At 44.1% G+C, this 13,922-nt stretch overlaps 1 protein-coding gene and 1 pseudogene across 11 annotated transcripts in view; both read right to left on the reverse strand.

Moving 5' to 3' along the window:
- Positions 1–13,922, reverse strand: part of Foxp1 (forkhead box P1) — a 691,302-nt gene that overhangs the window by 488,043 nt on the left and 189,337 nt on the right. The window lies entirely within an intron of this gene.
- Positions 4,512–4,612, reverse strand: LOC120102771 (small nucleolar RNA U3; annotated as a pseudogene).

A 13,922-nucleotide genomic window follows, 5' to 3' on the forward strand; every position in this document is an offset into this window, starting at 1 on the left:
GAGTGGGGAAGTGCAAACTACTGTTATGGTGGCAAAGACCAGAAATGAATTACTGAGATTTATCAATGACAACATTGCCATATTTTAAAGTTTTTCCTCCTGCATCAAATGTAAGGAAACATCATTACATCTCCCCAGCAATCACCCCAGCATCAGTTTTTAACCTTCTAGCCTTTCCACAGAGGACTCAAATTTACTAGAGGACCTTAGAGCCTAGCCAAAGCCACACCAACATGGCACTCTTTCTGAGTCATAGGAAGAACTCACTGCACTTATAGTTCCTGAAAACATACAAGTTCAAATGCCCAGGGACTAAATAACAAAAGGTAAGAGGAAAACCATTCACCATTGAATCCATCCTTCCAAGCATCGGCATGTTCTCTCCCTGTGCTACCTGAGTCTCCAACCCCATAAGGACACAGCACAGAGACATGGCTCTACGAAGCACGGCAGTGATCAGAGCAAAGCTCACTCTGATGGCTCAGCATACCTGTATAAGGCTGCAGCAAATATCAGGTGACTCCCAAGTTTAAAGATTTATTGGAATTTGCTCCACAACTCTTATCAGCAATGTTTTCCTGTCCCTTTTCCCATAGTGTGCCTAATGGTAAAAGACGCACAAAAGTAATTACATTTACACTTTATGATGAAGTCCAGAGTCTCCAAAAGCACATGCCCAACCACACTTTTTATTGTTTTTCATTATGGGCTGTGTGCTTCACTGCCTCGAGAGCTGTATTTTTGTCGGGGGAGGAGGTATTAAGTAGGGAAAACCGATTCTGTGGAGGATGAACCGCCACGTTGGGATTGTGCGCTTACCAATGCGGGATCGCCTTCACTGGACTCCCTGACTTCTGCCATGTTGGTGTGGCGCATTATTCACAACAGGGAATAAAAATTTAAAATATGTGGGTGTGTATGTGTGTACACACTTGTGGACATGCGTGCAAGTGTGCGTGTGAAAACCAGAGGTCAACCGTGAGTGTTGTTCACCATGACATTGTCCACCTTGCTCTTTTGAGACTGAGGCTCACATCGACCTGGAATTCACTAAGTAGGATACTGGGTTGGTTGGTTATCAAAAGAAAAGAATCCGACTGTCTCTGCCTCTCCAACATCCCCATGCCTGTCTTTTGTATGTGGCTCTGGGTACTGAACTGGTAAGGAACTGAAGAACTCATGATTGCTTTCTAAGCTCCTTACTAGTTAGGCCCACTCACTGAGTGCAACTCAGACTTTTAAAACATAACATAGAAAGCTGTTCACACACAATCACGACCCCCAAACACGCAAATGTGAGTGCAAAAGGAATGGAAAAAATCTGGCTAATCCAAAAGGACTCTGCACGCACGTGAAGAGCACCTGTGACCAATGGGTCCTCACTGTGTGCGCTCTGATTCAAATTACACCAAACAAATGAGAACTGCTTCCCCTTAACACACATGGTTCCAGAGACATAAAAGACGCTAAGCCTGAGTGGAGGCTTCTTCCCATGTCTCTCAGCATTGCAAGCATGAAACAAGCTGGGTTCCCCTTAGGGAGTAAACAAGGAAGGAATTCGAGTTCGATGTTTGACTCATACCAATGTGTTTTGTCCATTAAGATGATTCCAGCTCATAGAAAAGTGTGTTAGGAAAATATGGACATAGAAACTTATAGACTGCTTACCCCTTAAAATGGGAAGACACTAGAAAAAGCCAGTCCACATAATCAATCACCCCATGTTGGGACAGATGTTGGTGTACACCTAAGGTAACGGAATGACTTCAGGTCTTGCTCTCTGGGTACTGCCAGATCTCTTTGAGGTGTGTGTTATCAAGATGGAGAAAAGATGGGCCTGGAGAGATGGCTCAGTGGTTAAGAGCACTGACTGCTCTTCCAGAGGTTGTGAGTTCAAATCCCAGCAACCACTATCTGTAATGAGATCTGATGCCCTCTTCTGGTGTGTCTGAAGACAGCTACAGTGTACTTATATATAATAAATAAATAAGTCTTAAAAAAAAGATGGAGAAAAAGAGAGAAAAGCTGGTGAAATACATTAGCCAGAGATGCACAACTTGATGTCAGAAATAAAGTTTGGAGTGAGGCATCGTAATGCAGAGTCTTCCTCCCCCTCACTATTGCCTCACTTCCTTCCCTGACTTTTGCCTCCCATCCTAAAGGTGCTCTGTCCTTGTTACCAGAGAGCCTTTGAAGGCTCACAGTTCTGACCACCACTTAACACAGATGAAGAAACCATCTAAAAGCCTAAACCAAGGGGAACCCATATATTCAGGAAGTGATCACAAATATTTAAAGCCTGACGCTGAAGAGCTGAATGGAGTGTAGCTTAGTAGACGAGCATTCAGCTAGCATGTGCGAGGCCCTGTGCATCTCCAGGACCAGAAAACCACACATATAATACACACTTCTATGTATGTATTTACACTATATGATATACATGCATATAGCATTATATAGGCAGCATCAGTTGGATCACTGAAATTATAAAAACAGTATCTTTTCCAACAAAAATCAAGAAAAGTAGAGATATACCAGAATATAATTTCCCCATTTTAGGAGAAACAGTGCACAGGTTTACAGGATGAGAGGGAAGTTTCTTTTTTTAGATAAAGGAGACTGTGTAGTAAAATTCCATATCACTACACGAACGTCAACTACTTGACTCTTTGAGTAGACAGGTCATACCACGGCATATAAGAAGTGGAAGTGACTGAAATTGATTTGCTTACAATCAGATGATAATCAATAAGGGAGTATTTTTAGTTGTTATAGTACGTGTAAGGCTGATAAAATGAGCTGCTTTAGGAAACACTGTGACCCTTTAAGAATGGGAATTCTGATTTTTAAATCATGTGACAGGTATTTTAATGGGGCCACACAACACGTCGTTTGGAATTTTCCACCATCCATGGAAAACAAAAGGCAACAGGTAAAACTCCAGATGACAGAGCTCACTTAACACATCCAAAATCTTCTCACTTCATCAAGCACTGAGACCTCGAAAAAAATCCAGAGTGCACCCTCCCACTTAGCCACCTCACTGTCACTGCCGCATACGCTTCAAGTACCTCAAGGCCAGTTAGTCTGTAAGAGATCAGAAAATGCAGTAACCCTGGATCATTTTGCCACATCTATAGCAAAGAAAATACCCAGAGAAGACCCAGCAGGTTCTATTTCAGAGAATCAACAATATCATCAGGGTCGGCTCACTAGGGGGACAGGGGTCACGTATGCATGTGTTCATGAACCAGAGTGCACATGTACGAGCATATTCACACACGTAGAGTGCACAGGACAACCTCAAGTATTATTCCTCAGATGCCTGCCACTCACCTATTTTTGTTCTTGGAACTGGCCTGAAACCCACCAAGTAGGATAGACTGTCTGTTTTGGAATTGTGATGGATCCGCCTATCTTAGCCTCCCAGAGCTGAGATTTTAAGGTAGAACCATTCAGCCTTTTAAGTGGGTCCTGGGGATCAAACTGAAGCCCTCGTCTTCACACAGCAAGCGATTCACCAACTGAGCCATCCCATCCACCACATTCACTTCTACAGGTAACTTCTCTACCAAATCTAGACAAGGATTCTAAGGAAATCCTATAAGACACACAGGCTTTTACTACGGAAACTAACTGTCTCCTTTAATTCAAAACAAAACTCGGTGGCTAATCAGGCCTTTTCTGTGTATCTGTTTTCAGTAGAAGATCCTTATTCTGGTTCTCGGCTCAGTAGTAAATAGTTAAATCTACGACACTCCCTAGGAACCCAGCACCTTAAGAAATAGCTTCATAATGAAATTACTCAATCTAGAGGAAATTTGTTGACACTTATCTCCTTTTTCCACACAAACTTAGTATGAGACACTTGTGGTTTGCAAAGACTCATGTCTAGAGATGAGGGCTTTTGTATATAACTTTGAGCTACTATGGCGGACACAGCTTCCTCTACGCTAGTGATCCTCCTCTTTCCTAATGCCTTAACCATTTAATACAGTTCTTCAGGCTGTAATATTATTTTCCCTTTTCCTTTATAATTGTAATTTTCTACTGTTATGAATCATACTGTAAATACCGATGTTTTCTGATGTTGTAGGAAACATATTCCAGGGTCATCTGATCCAACAGAGGGGTTGCGACCCACAGGATGAGAACCTGCTCTAGCAAGTTTACGCTGTCATTATTCTGTCTTACTGCGACAGTGCAGTAAGATGGGCATGGCCCGGCACTCCCCAAACATACCCAAAGGGTCCAAGAGAAACACTACACAATTCTGCAGCTCTCCCAAGCACCCAATGAGAATCAAGGTTCAAAGGGCTGGAAAGGTCCTCAGTCTAGGCAGACTCTCAAATTCTGAACACCTAAATCCCTTCTTGTTTCTATAGAAATCTTCCTTTCCAAGTACTGGTCTAAAAAGTGCTGAGAGAATGCAAGGCTCTCATATTCCAATGTACAGTAAAGTGAGAAGTCTGGGAAACTGGGAGCAGGCTGCCATGCCTTGGCTCACAAGTCTCTCCTCCTTAATAGGACACACCTTCAAGAGCTGTCACTGTTCAGCTGTGTAGGGTATAAAGTAACGAACTATAGAAATGATCCCTGAAAGTATAGTCTTGTGTGTAGGGTATAAAGTAAATGCATGGCATTTTCACTCAAATAAACACGTAGGCAACCTCAACAAAAGCAGTTCTGAACCTGTACAACCCGTCCCCACCACAGACACTCGTGACACCCTAGAAAACACCTCTCTCCTATGACACTTAGCACTGCATCGCACGGCACGATTGACGACTATGTCCTCTGCACAAAACCACAAAGCGTCTACCAATAACATACCAATGAAACGCTTACTCAAACCACGCAAGGAGAGAATTGCAAGGTAGTTTCTAATACCGAGATTCTCTATCCACACATAACAGCACCCACTGAAGCAAATCTCCCAAATTAACTTTCCAAAATGATTAAGGGGAAATGTGAAACATCACAGTTTATACAAGACAAGAAACATTTGGCTGCAAATGGATTTATAATTTTGCTAATTGAAAATTATCCATTTTCACTTTGGATCCCTCACTGAGCAGAAACAGGAATAACCTTGCCATGCCAGAAACACAAGCAAATGATTAAAGGTCTACTAAAAAAGAAAAAAAATCTTTAAAAGTTGGGAAAACATTTCATTAGGCTACAAATCAAAACCCGTCTGCTGTCCCTGACATCTCTTTAATGTCTTCCAGATTCCACATCAACGTTTTTAATCACTCACTGAATCACTCAGAAATTAAAATATGTTAAAATACTATCCGTCTTGGACCTCTAGAACAGTCCTTTGATATAATAGAACTTTCAGGCCCCTATATGAGCAATAGTCACATACTACCCTGCCTGATTTATGGATTCTATATATTTCACAATGAGAAAAATAATATTCCCAGAATCATGCCTTCATCAGTAAATCTGCTAGATGTGAAGAATATAAATAAATACTAAAAGGGGCCACCGTGAACTCTCTCCTGCTACGCGTGCCAAGTAGACATGGATGTAGCCTGAATTAAAAATAAAAATCATTTTCAAGCTTCCAAGGTGTTAGCAACAAAATATGCTTTTCAAAGGAGAGAAAGAATGTGAGTGGCAAGAAGGTTGACTGATGAACAAGTATTTCTCTGCAAAGCTAATGAAGGCAATGTTTACAGCACACGCTTATTTATTTACGCTTCCCTTCCTCGAGCCCTCCGTGCGCCATGGGCGTCAGTGTTCAGTAATGGCACTGAAAAGCCCAGAACCTTCCAACTGCAAGTTACAGTAGTCACTGTGTCAGTGGAAACAATGAGTCACAGGCGTTCAACCTGGGATGAGCTGTGACAGCACCTCACATGTGTCACTGGGGTGTCATGTGACATGGCTGTTGCCATGGTGAGGCTCCATGTTCAGGAAATGTGTTAAGTATCATAGAAGGCACCCAGCCATCCCTCAAGATACTGTACAGGCCCGCAAATGTACTCTGAAATCTTCCTACTGCCGCTATCACTGTCATTGGCTTCCTCTCTGGGACTCGTGCTGGATGGAGGGGGAAGGCAAGTCGTAGGGAAGAAGATGAAGGAAAATGAAGCAACCGCTCTTGGTGTCAGGAAGAGGAAGCTGAGAATGACAGGTGCTTTAAAACAATAGCTTCGAACAGTTTCAAAGAAACAAAAACCAAATATGCCCAATATGGGGTTATTTTGTATTACTCTTATGACTTTCAGGCATTAACACAAAGGGAAAGAGAGGATATCACAAATGGCATCACTTCTTAGGCTGAATGAAGAAATTATACAATTTAAGTAGATATGGTAAATAGTCCTGGTCACATTCATGGAAGCGAGGGAGGGAGGGAAGGAAGGAGGGAGGGAGGGAGGGCGGGCGGGCAAGAGAGAAAGAAAGAAATCAAGTAAAATAAAACTCTCCGGTTGAATTGGTCTAAGCCAAGGATCCAACTCAACCCTGGCAGCCTTGCTTTTGTCATCTTCAAATAAGACGAAAACACTCACAGACTTCCTGTCATGGCGATGAAGGTACTGACTGGGAAGAAAGGATGGACCGCTGACTGGTACTCACTGAACCTTTACACTGGGGACCAGATCCATGGTTATCGCTAAGACTGCCTCACAGGTGCCTGCCTTCAAACAAAGACAAGCCTATTCCAGCAACACGAGTTTCAAAGAGAATTTACGACTCTCTAGCAGCAGACTCTCTAGATGCCAGCTTCCCAGATTTGAAATTTAGGAAGTGGGTTAAGGATAGTCAAAACATTTCACTTCCAAATGCAAAAGATGGTTTTGCCAGAAAAAGGCACCTTTAAGTGAATTACAGATCAATGAAGAGACACACATAAAATACTCCTCCAAAGCTGCTGGTGCCCTGGGATGCAACCGAGATGGTCAGGAAAACGTACACAGGACAGGAACAGCAGGCAAAGGACGGTCAGCCTGCAGAAGAGCCGAGAAGGAACTCACACAGCTAACAGGTTACCATGTACAGGAGACAGCATCTGTCGGAGCAAAACGCAACGAATGCTTACTGGTAGCAGATTGGGGCCCTGCTTTTGTAAAAAGAACTTCCTAGCTCTAAGCTCATCGAAAGCTGTACATTTATAACCTGTCTCCAAGATCCAGGAGCTGGAGAGCTGGCTCAGCAGTTAAGAGTCCGTGCTACTCTTCTGGAGTACTGGTTTAGTTCCTAGCACTCGTGGCCAGTTGCCTACAACCACCCATAACTCAAGATCTAGGAAATTTAATTCATTTCTGGCCTCCATGGTCAAAAGCACATGTGTGCGCGCGCGCGCGCACACACACACACACACACACACACACACACACACACACACACACCAAATAAAAGTGAGTCTCAAAAAGAAAATTCCAGTTCACCATACCTACAGTTAATCAAAGACATTGAGGTCCACACAAGATTGAAACATAAAATTCACACAGGGTAGACAGCAACTATAAGACTCATCCTCACAATGAGTGTAGAAACTGTAAGGGTCTTTGAAAGTGCTGTGAATGCTGTGACAATCGCCTGACACAGACAGAGGCAGGCAGACAGGCAGGCAGGCGGCACAGACACACACTCTCACATCCTGAACACCCTAGAGGGGAGAATAAAATAGTCTACCATACTGACTACAAAGCACTTTCCTAAAATTTAGGTCAAGCTGCCAAGCTTTAGGGCTAGTCACGAGCTACTTGTTATTAACTGAGAGCACGGTATATGCCAACTCTGTGTTTTCTGTACACTGGCGCCTTAAATTCCGCAATCACCTAAAACTTCTCTTTTCAAAGTAAGTTGGGGTCCAGAGAGACGTGACTTACCAAAGGCTATAGGATTCAAAGGCAAGCTTGCAGGCTAACGGCCTGGGTCAGCAACCATCACACTTGGCTATTTCCTATTAAAGGTTCCACATCTTGGCCCTGGATCCTGACATACGCATACATTTGTTCATTATTTAACAAAGAGAAGGTAAGTAATCTGAAGGGCTGTCAGCACACAACTACCTTTGGGGGTTCTCTCTCCCACTCCCTACCTTTTTCATTACAGTAGAGGCCTGTGTGAAAAGTCAGTGTTTGTCTCAGAGAGGCTCATCTCAACTCGTCCGGATGTTTGGTTTCCCGACTGCATTAGCAATGCACTGGTTCATAAATCCTGGATGGCTGACAATCAGAAACTTTCCGTGGCACGTCCAATTCAGTTTTACCATGACACGGATGAGGAATGGTCTTCTTGACTACTCTCCCATTCTCACCATTTCTCTTTCTCTGTCAGACTTCCACCGTCCCTTACCAATGGGGTGTCTGGAGAAGTGTGCCACACACCACTGTCTTTGAACATTTCCTCTCACTCATAGCTCTACCCTTGGAATTGATGAGCACAAATGTCCACAAACTCATCTTCCCCGTTCCGATCCCCTGCCCTGAACTTCCCACCAGCTTGGAGGAAATACTGTAAGGTCCAGCAACATGCCAGGAAGAACTCGGATTTGAGGCAACTTCCAACCACGCTTAGTTAGTATTCATTGTTAAGCTGTAGGACTTGTAGCTCAGGGGCCTCCCAAATGCTAGACAAATTCTACCACTGAGCTACAGTCTCTGCCCAAGCCAACTCCTCGACTCCTACCCAGAGACTTCTAGTCGCTTCCAATCATTCTTATCCTATATACGTTTGATTTACAGAAAAATCACCCAACATGGAACTACTCTCCATGGAAGTACTTTGCTCAGAATATATTTTAAACTTTATTTATATATGTATTTACTTGTGTGTGTGTGTGTGTGTGTGTGTGTGTGTGTGTGTGTGTTATGTGCACTACATATGTGTATAAACCCGCAGAGACTAAAAGAGGAACTGGAGTCACAGGTGATTGTAAGTCACCATTGATTGTGAGGAACAAAATCTAAGTCTTTTGCAAGAGCAGTAAGTTCTCTAAGACATCGAGCCGCCTCTCTAGCTCCCTCATAAGATATGTTAAAGGTCATTTAAAACTTTTTTTCTATTTATAATCACTGTAACAATTCTGCTGCAGCCAAGTCCCTACCACTTGGATAATAATACTGTTTTCTTAAAACCTCTAAAACTTTTATTAAACATTGCATTTAAGCAATATTATCTGAGAAACAAGATGATGTGCTAATTCTATTTTTGCCACATATTTAATATACACTGAATGTATTAAAATAATATGTAAGTTTCTTTTTTAAAAAATTTCATTTGCATCTACTAGGAAACTTAAACTTTCCTGGTGTGATATGAAATTGCTTCTAGAACGTTTTGACTATGAAGTAAAGAAACAGGTCACACAACGGTTCCCAATGTCTTACTTCTTCCATGGCCTCTCTCTCACTGCACTATCCATTCCCAGCCTCACTGGGAGGAGGAAATGTCACTCTAAATGAATCAATAACGATACAGGGCAGCTTACCTCAAATGAAAATTACTTGCAATATGTTTTTCCCATTGGAAACCCATGTAAACTGCCAAGTGTGGTGCTGTGTACTGGAGAGGTAGGGAGAAGTTTCCTGGTGCTCCCTGGTTGGCCAGTCTAGCCTACTTGGCTGATCTGGGCCACTGAGAGACCTTGTCTTGCAGGAGGTAGATGGAATACCTGAGGATGACAGCAAGGGTTGTCTTCTGTGTTCTACTGGTGTACATACATACGTACATACGCACATGCACATGCAAACACTTAACACATTTTCGAAAGGGGGGTTGGAAAGACGATGCCTCCATGGATAAAGGTGCTTATTCCCAAGGCTAACAATCGGCGTCCAATCCTGAGAACCCTTGTAGCAGGAGAGGAATGACACCTGCACCCCCCACACCAAGTCACCCTGATGCACACACATGTGCATGCGTGCACACACACTAATTTTGTAAGTGTGTACAAATAACAGGCTCCTGAGATTCCTGGATACTCTCTGACCTCTTGGACGAAGGCTTGGTAAGAGCCACACCTCAGGCCAAATCAATGTCAATGAGCTACATGCAGCTTCATTCTTAAGTAGATGAGGACAAAATGAAAATAGTATCATTCCTTTATGACATGGGAAAAAGACCTGACATTCATATTCTGATGTCTATAAATAAGTTCTAACTAGAACTCAGCCCCGCCCATTCATTTGCATATGGCCCTGGCTGCACTGTTCCATGGTGCCAGAGAACAGCTGTAATCAACCAGGCAGCTCATAAACTTCAATCAATCATTCTTTTGTTGTTTCTAGAAAAGGACTGCTCTTCTCGCTCTTCTCTAACGGAGGCGGAAAAGCCAGAGTTGCCTTCATCCACGCAACACAGCTGATTTTCATTCATAGTGCCAAAGTCAGAGAGGACATCCTTGGGTACTTGTTTGAGTCAGGGTCTCTTAGCTGTTTGCTGCCCTGTACCACGGGGCTGTGAGCTTTCGAATTCTCCCGACTCAGCCTCCCATCTTCCCACAGAAGTGCAGGGATTGCAAACACTGATGTGTCTGACTCTTACACGGCTTCTGGGCGTCCGAGTTCAGATCATCAATCAGGCTTTTACCGCAAGCACCTCACCCACTGAACTACCTCACTGTGGTGCACACACACCAGTGCCATCCCGAGCTACCCACCAGCCTGAGCACGGGCCATCTGACTTTCTTGTGCAATTCGGCAGACTGTTTACTAACCAACCTACAAAGAAACTAGCCTGACACCTTTTTAAAGCAGCAACATTATTAATTAAAAAGCTACCGACACCCATGCACAATAACTTTCTTATATCTTAATATGCATATCCATAGACTGATTATAACAGCGCCAAGAGATTGACAGGAAATGACTGCGTGTAATGGCCCAGAGGAGACACCGCATTGATCAGTAAATAATACACGTTTCTTCAAACTGTCTCCCTGCATATTTACACATGTCAACTCACACAGGCTTTTATGACAGAATGCTTTTTTCAAAGATCTATGTAAAAAGCCTAACACGGATTCAAAAAAATTTTTTTAATCCCAAAAAGCACCTTCTGAGGCTATAGAAGGTGGGAATTTTATCCTTTAGATAGCGCAACCTGGAGCTTTTACCCTTCCACTTGCCATGAATGTCTCACTAGGTCAAATACAGTTACAAGAAACACCTATATTCCTGAGCATAAGGTCATAACTCTGCTACGAACTTTTCACAACCAATTAAGACATCACCACCTTGTCCCCACTTGTGAGCAAACTGAGGCTTTAGAAAGAACAGTGTGCTGGCCAGGCTTACATCATTAGAGAGAGCTGAAGCTGTCCAGTCTGGCTCAGTGATCAGGTAGACCTGACAATATAAATTTAACACCTTTCCTGGGCCGTCCTCAGGCCAAAGCACTGAAAAGTGCGGCCTCAAGTACTGTGGACTGAAGCTACGGCAGCAGCATGCTCCCTGGAGGAGCCGCTCTCTCTCCATCCTCATAACGGGCTGTAGCTCCCACTGCTGAAGAGAAATTACGGGTACTTTACCAAGTCTACCTGGGAATCTAATCCACCCCCAACCCCAAGAAGCTAATCAACCCATACCTATGACACTAATTAAGCAGGGGCTGCAGGTAGCAAGTCCCTTACAAGAGACACACACTAACTAAATGTACAACCTTCGTCCCTGCCCCTGCCAGCAGGAATCAGAGCGAACCTCACTGGAATCCCTTACAATAAGCTACTGTCAACCGACAAGAGAGCTCCCACTTTTTCCCTCCACCACCCAGTAGGCCTGAACTCTCCTCAGAGCCTCCACGATACCTATCTATAACTGTGCTGGTAAATATCTTACCTCAGAGGACAATCTACATCAGTGCCCCCCACCCCTTAAAACCCCAATTTGAGGCCTTATAGAGTGAGAAAGGAGAAAACAATGAGTTCCAAGCTTAGGCTTCCTTTAGCTACTATGAAACAATTCAGGGGACTATTCTAGGAAGATCTCTAATGCCAGTTTCATAGCCCTTGGCCTGTCACAATTGCCCCAGTATGTCAATACCGTTATTGGACAGGTTAGACACAGAATGTTCGGGTATCAGGCTAAGTCACTGTATCTGCATTGTTTAGAAAATTAACTCAAGACTGGGCTGACCTGGTGTCAGTAAATTCAACATCCCACAACTGTGGGGAAAAAGAGGCAGACTGCAAAGACACACTGTACCCCAAGACTGGTTTACCAACCACTGGAACAACGAGTGTGCTGGATAAGGCCTCATCTTCTCCCCACTACTCACACATGCAGGCGGTGGGCACGTGACAGGGCGGGAGAACGTGTGTGTGGAAGACAGAAATGAGTGTAAACTTCTTCCCTTCCTTGCTCTCCCGCTTGCTGTCTCTGAACCTGGAGCCCAGCCAGAGAACTCCAGAGAGCCCCCCCCTCACTCCCCAGCCTCTCCCCAGCACTGGGATCACAGTCACAAACTAAGACAGTAGGCTATTTGTCGGTGGGTGCTGGAGTCCAAACTCAGATCTTCATATTTCCATGGCAAGAACGTGAGGCCATATAAGCCCCCCTAAGCTCCCACACACCTAAGGCTAAAAGTAGCCCAAGACTTTAGAAAGCTGGAAAAAAAAACCCTTACAGCTCTTAGCCACTGGAAAAGCAAGATGCTGTCCCTCAGTTTCCTATCTTCCCCGAGTAGGTGAGGAGAAACTGCACGTGGTGTGCCACTCATGCTCATATAACCTAGTCTGCAACTTTCAGAAATATATAGAGAAAAGTTCCCTCATTAATACCCAAGTGCACCTGACGTTAAAAATAGTTCGAAATCCCACACATTCCTGGAATGAGTCTTGGCTGCCTCTACTGCGGGGCTATCCCAAGAGCAGAAGTCCCTGATGCTTATGGACTTGAGGACTAAATGTCATGCCCAGTACTCAGCCTTCCCACCACCTTGCTCCCACCACCATAAAGGTCTCACATCAGGACCTTCCCTCGGAGCACGTGCTCTCTCTTGGGTGGGTGAAATAGTCCTGTATGTTTATGTCCTGGGGGTCCAGACACTCAGGCATTGCTGCTCCAAGAGCTGCCAACAGACAGAAAGGCATTCTGCACTGAGCCCATGGCCAAAATCTTGGCTAGAAAATGAGAAATATTGGGGACAGGGTAGAATTTGGAAGAGATCGTTCTTTATACTGTGGACTTGATGTGCAGAGCAAACTTCAGTTTCAAATGCTCTGCACGCCATGCCTTTGTGTGTGTCTCTGCTCTGTGTACCCTGTGTACCAGTGCACACACACATGCCCAGGAAGGCCTGTGAAGGCTAACAGAGGGTATTTACCAGTCTCTGCCTCCGTCCCTTGAGACTGGGTCTGTCACTGAACCTGAACCAAGGCTGGCAATGAATAAGTCCCAATAATCGTAGACACTGTGGTGCTTGTGCTTAAAGGCAAGCACATGGTCATAGTCACCTTTTTAGGTGGCGCTGGGAACTCAAACTTAGCCCTCACACCGTACAGCATCTGCTCTTACCCATTGAGCTATCTCTCCAGACCCAGACTCCATTTTTTTCCCACAAAGATAAGCATAACTATACAACCTTCCCTGTGGAGTACCATGAAAGGACCCTGCATAGCCATGAAACCCAGAACTGGGACAAATAGTGGGTGCCCAATAGTCAGGTCAATACGGAACCTGGCCCAAGCTTGGGTAGGACCTACTTCTGATGCTTTGTGATCCTGTGCGTGGGCCTTGAGTACTCTGCTTCTGCCTCAACAATAAATCCAGAATGATAATATGCCCCACACAGAGGTGCTGTTAGGAGTAAATGAGATAACCAATGCGATACTTAAGCTAGTTCAGGGGAAAATAAGTGTCTAATGGATGTCTGCTATGATTATTTCTTACAAACATTACTAAACTCACAGAACGCAGGAGGGATACAAAGATTCCATCTCATGAGCCTGTTCCAATCAATCA

The sequence above is a fragment of the Rattus norvegicus genome, chromosome 4 (assembly GCF_036323735.1).
Source record: "Rattus norvegicus strain BN/NHsdMcwi chromosome 4, GRCr8, whole genome shotgun sequence".
In the NCBI taxonomy this organism is placed as follows: domain Eukaryota; kingdom Metazoa; phylum Chordata; class Mammalia; order Rodentia; family Muridae; genus Rattus; species Rattus norvegicus.